The sequence below is a fragment of the Myotis lucifugus genome, unplaced genomic scaffold (assembly GCF_000147115.1).
Source record: "Myotis lucifugus unplaced genomic scaffold, Myoluc2.0 scaffold_2134, whole genome shotgun sequence".
NCBI lineage: Eukaryota > Metazoa > Chordata > Mammalia > Chiroptera > Vespertilionidae > Myotis > Myotis lucifugus.
Window position 1 is genome coordinate 24,539 of NW_005873182.1, and position 5,447 is coordinate 29,985.

Sequence of the window (5,447 nt, forward strand, 5' to 3'; positions counted from 1 at the left end):
AGGAAGGGAGAGGGAGAGAGAGAGAAAAATCAATGATGAGAGAGAATCATTGATCAGCTGCCTCCTGCATGCCCCACATTGGGGATCGAGCCAGAAACCCGGGCACGTGCCTCCTGGTTCATAGGTCATTGCTCAACCACTGAGCCATGCCAGCCAGGCTGTCCTAAGGGTTTTAAGGGTGGAGTTCTTAGAGGAGGTCCCAGCGGAAGATCTCAATAGAATATTCAGCAGCTTTCCAGGTGTGTCCTTTCAGGGTGGGGTCTCCACTAATTAACTGGCTGGCCAGGGCAGGGGGTCATTATTCCATGTAGCTGGTCCTGAGGTCAGTCAGGGGGTCACTGGTCTGGTTTGCCTGCTTTTGGGGCCTGGAACTGAAATACAACTGCCCGCTAGATGTTGTCTCTAGGGAGGAAAGGTTAGGAGGTCCAAACTGCATGGCCAATAATATGCTAGGGGAGGAAAGGTCACCCTGGGGATGAGGTCCAACCCTACACTTGTTTCTCACCCTGGTGACACCTTCTATACCTGGCCAATCGTCTTTGCTCTGTTCATGTCTGTCTAACTGCCTACCATCCCATCCCTCTTCCATGTGTCTCTAGGATGAGGAAATAAGGTAAAGGATGATTGGGGGGATCTCCTGTAGTATCAGCTCTGTGTTTTATGAACATAAAAAATATTACCTACATTCTTTACCTACCTATTTTCAGTGCTATGGATCCATGTCATTTTATATGGGGGACTTGAGCATCCATGGACTTTGGTATCTGCCAGGGGTCCTGGAACTGATTCCCCATATATACTGAGGAACAGCTTAAGTCTGGGGGGAGTCAAAAGTTGTGGGGAAGTCGGCACCCCTAACTCTGCATTACTCAAAGGTCAACTGTACAGGGAATCATACAATATGTGGCCTTTTGTGACTGTCTCCTTTCACAAGAAAATCATTTGCATAATGTTTTCCAAATTTATCCATGTTGCAACATGAATCAGTACTTCATTGTTTTTATTGCCAAGTAATATAATAACATTCCATTATATGGGTATACCATATTTTATTTATCCATTCATCAGTTGATGGACATTTGAGTTGTTTGTGTTTTTGGGCTATCAAGAATAATGCTACCACGAACAATGATGTACAAGTTTTGTGTAGACATATTTTCAATTCTCTTCACTATATCCCTAGGAATGGAACTGCTGGGTCATACAGTAACTTTATTTTTAACTTTTTGAGAAATTGCCAAACAGTTTTCCAAAGCAACTGCACTATTTTACATCCCCACTGGCAATGTATTGGGGTTCCAATTTCTCTACATCCTTGCCAACAGTTGTTGTTGTCTGTCTTTTTTTTTTTTTATCATAGCCACCTAATGTGTGTGAAGTGGTATCTCATTGTGGTTTTGAACTGAAAACTATTTTAAATATAAGATAATTCAATAAGATGCTAGATGTTAAATTACTTAAAATATCAAAAGCCTCAATATACATAACCATAACCAGTTAGAAAATATAAAGGAAAATAAGATCCCAACAACAACAACTATCCAGGAGTAAAGTTTTAAAAACTCAAGAATATATATATATATCTCCTAGCTGCTTTGGCTCAGTGGATAGAGTGTCGGCCTGTGGACTAAAGGGTCCTGGGTTCAATTAAGGTCAAGGACACATGCCTGGGTTTCGGGCTTGATCCCCAGTACAGGGTGTGCAGGAGGCAGCCAATCAACGATTCTCTGTCATCATTGATGTTTCTATCTTTACCTTCCTCTCTGAAATCAATTATATGTATACACACACACACACATTTTTAAAAAAAGAAAAAAAAACTTTGACACACTCCTAAGAACACAGAAGGGCTGAACAAATGGAAAGACATAGGTGTTCTTAAAAAAGAAAAAAATCCATCCTGCTACTCTTTTTTTTTTTTTTAATCTTCACCCAAGGATAGAGAGAAAGACAGAGAGAAACACCAATGTGAAAGAAATACAATGATTGGTTGCCTCCTGCATGGGCCCTGACCAGGACCTAGGCTGGGGAGGAGGCTGCAGCCGAGGTACGTGGCCTTGACAAGAATCGAACCTGGGAGCCTTCAGTCCACAGGCCAACACTCTATCCACTGAACCAAACTGGCTAGGGGTCCTCTGCTACCCTTAGATAGGAAGATTCACCATTATAATTAGTTCAATTCTCCTCCCTATATTAATATATAAATAATATAATTCCAACACAAATATCTCCTCAGATTAGAGCCAGACTACCTTTAACTAAAGCTCATATGAAAAGACAATACAGAATTATGGTTTTACACACAGACTCAAGCTTCCTGGGTTCCCATCCTGGCACACTGTGTATCCGTAGACAAATTAACAACTCTGTGTCTCAGATGCCTCTTTTCACGAAAGGGGATAATAATATCTAGCTAGCAGGGTTGTCAGGAGGATTAAATGCATTAAAATGCATAAAGCGCCCTATCTGGTTTGGCTCAGTGGATAGAGCGTCAGCCTGCGGATTCAAGGGTCCCCAGGTTCGATTCCGGTCAAGGGCATGTACCTTGGTTGCCGGCACATCCCCAGAAGGGAGTGTGCAGGAGGCAGCTGATCGATGTTTCTCTCTCATCGATATTTCTAACTCACTATCCCTCTCCCTTCCTCTCTGTAAAAAAATCAATAAAATATATTTTAAAAAAAATTAAAAATGCATAAAGCACTTAGAATAGTACCTGGTATATAACAAGTGCTAAATAAGTGCTAATTATTAACATTAGGTGGGGAAAAAAAACAATTCAAGAATAGGTGGTAAAAAAAAATCTTTAAAAAAAGTTATGAGGGTCTGGCCGGTGTGGCTCAGTGGTTGAGTGTCGACCCAGGAACCAAAAGGTTCCCCGTTTGATTCCCACCCAGGACATGTGCCCAGGTTTAAGACTCAATCGCCAGCAGGGGGCTTGCAGGAGGCAGCCAATCCATGATGTTTCTCATCGATGTTTCTATCTCTATCCCTCTCCTTTCCTTTCCCTCTGAAAATCAATAAGAACATATTTTAAAAAACATTTTTAGAGAGGACTGGCCCTACTGTGATATTAAAATAGCACAGTTTTGGTCAATCAGAATTAAAACAGGCAGATCAATGAAAGAGAAGAGAGGATCCAGAAACCCAGATGCATATGGAAATTCAGAAAATTCAGAGGGGGCATTTCAACTTAGTGTAGAAAAGGAGAGGCATTCATTATCAGTGATTCTTGGACAACACTCCCACTTCACTCCTTATTAAAAAATTCATTCCAGATGACATAGAGATTTAAATATAAAACTGTAAACACTAAAATATGATGAAATTATTTAATAATCTGAAGGTAGTATAACCCCAGACCTAGAAGCCATAAAAGAAAAGACTGATAATCCAAATATATGAATGTCAGTAAGGCAAAAAATAACATAAAATACCATAAACAAAACCAAAAGACAAATAACCTGAAAAAGATTGTAACATAATCACAAAGGGCTGGCTTCCTTAATATGACCAACAATGCAATAGCAAAAGTCAAGAAAAATCACAAAAAGGAAATACAAATTATTCTATGTATGTAAAGATGCTCAGCTTCACTCATAATAAAAGACATGAAACTACAACTAGAAATCTTTTTTGGTAACGTGTGGGCTGTGGGGAAATGGACCACATTGCTGGTGCGAGTAAAATGGTACAGGCTCTATGAGAGCAATTTAGCAATACTTATCAAAGAATGCACAAACAAACCTTTGACCCAACAGTTCAACTTCCTAGGAATATACTTGCACTTGTGTACAAGAATGTAAGAACAAGGGTGTTCACTGAAGTATTGTTTGTAATAGGAAAATATTGCATACCTAAATGCCAAACTATTGGGGGCTGTTAAATCTCAATGATACACATGTACAGTGGAACCTTAATAGAAAAAGCAAGTATACCTCAATGTGGAGTTGGGGGGACGAGAAGAGATAAACCAAAGAACTTACATACTTATATGCATAGCCTATGGACACAGGCAATAGGGTAGTGAAGACCTGAGGAGATGGGTAGGGGCTGGGAAGAGGAGGAGTGGGGGGGGGGGGGGGATGGAGATATCTGTAATACTATCAATATAAAAAATATATTTAAAAAGAAAAAAATGAGAAGAGAAAAAAAGAGCTAGTATACTACCAATTGTGTATCACCTAAGTGACTGACATCAATAAATACACAGCAAGACAATAGATATAAAAATGCTAACATGTGCATAAAATCTGAAAATACTACTATTTCCAAAAAATTATTTTCACCAATGGCTTATAGAATGGGATACAGGACCAATAAGGGTGTTTACTTTTCCTTGTACCTTTCTTGACAATTTCAGATTTTGTATTTTTTGCACGAATGAAGTTTGTTGCAATGGATTTTTTAAAAATTCCACTTATTCATTAATTTGCTTGCATTTAATGAGGTGGAATCCTAATCTTGTGCAAAGGTATACACTGTCAGAAGAGGTGCCAGATGGTAATCTCTGCCTGGAGGAGCTGACAGGCGGAGGGGACCTGGGACCTCTGCACAGGAATCTAGGGGAGGGGAGCGGGTATTCTGATCAGAAATACAGATTCTGGGCCCCGCCTCCGATCGACTGAATTTCAGTCCGGAATGACGCCCAGAAATCTGCATTTCTGACAGGATTCCACGAGGATTTCCGGGGACAATTTTGAAGCCTTCTGAGCGGGAGGGGCAGTCAGCCGGCACCGCGCAGCGAAGGGAGTAGATGCGTTTGCGGGTGCTTCCTCGCCCTTCCATAGCAGTCACAGTTGCGTTCCGGACAAGGGAGTATCACCCCGGGGTTTGGGGGCAGCTCCCCCAGAGCACCCGAGACACGGCCTCCTCCGCAATCTCCTTTAAGGACAGACCGCGAGGCCTCGCTCCGCCGCCGCCCGGGGCCCCTCTTCCCAGTTCCTGGATCAGATTCCTGGTCGGCTGTGCCCAGGCCCTGAGACAACACCCCGGGAGGCTGGGGTGAGGCGAAACCCGCGTGATAGGCTGTAAGGAGAGGGGCCGCAGAAGCCGAGTGCCAAGGGGAGAGAAGAGATCAGGGAACGGGAAGCGTTAAACAGTTCAGGAAAAGGAGAGGAAGGAGAGAAATGACAGGGATTCATAATAAATTGCGAGCAGAAAAGGTTGCGACTCCGCCGGGACTCGAACCCGGAACCTTTGAATGCCTTCAACCTCTAGAAGTCCAATGCGCTATCCATTGCGCCACGGAGCCACCTGTTGGAGCCTCGCGCAGCTGCTCTGTTAAACCAGAGGCGAGGGCTCGGCGCCGTTCCCTATGCCCTTTGGCCCTGCGTCTGTGTCGCCGAGACCGTGCCAGCCAGGGAAGCCGCCTCCAAACACGGGCCGCAGGCATCCGTTCGTCCTCCCCGGCGACCGCCGCTACACCGTGATCGATGCGCCACCAGCGC

At 43.3% G+C, this 5,447-nt stretch overlaps 1 non-coding gene across 1 annotated transcript; it reads right to left on the reverse strand.

The window, feature by feature from the left end:
• Positions 1-5,166: 5,166 nt before the first annotated feature.
• Positions 5,167-5,251, reverse strand: TRNAR-UCU. Its single transcript is given in 2 exon segments — positions 5,167-5,202; positions 5,215-5,251. It is a non-coding gene; the product is annotated as a tRNA-Arg (tRNA).
• Positions 5,252-5,447: the final 196 nt, after the last annotated feature.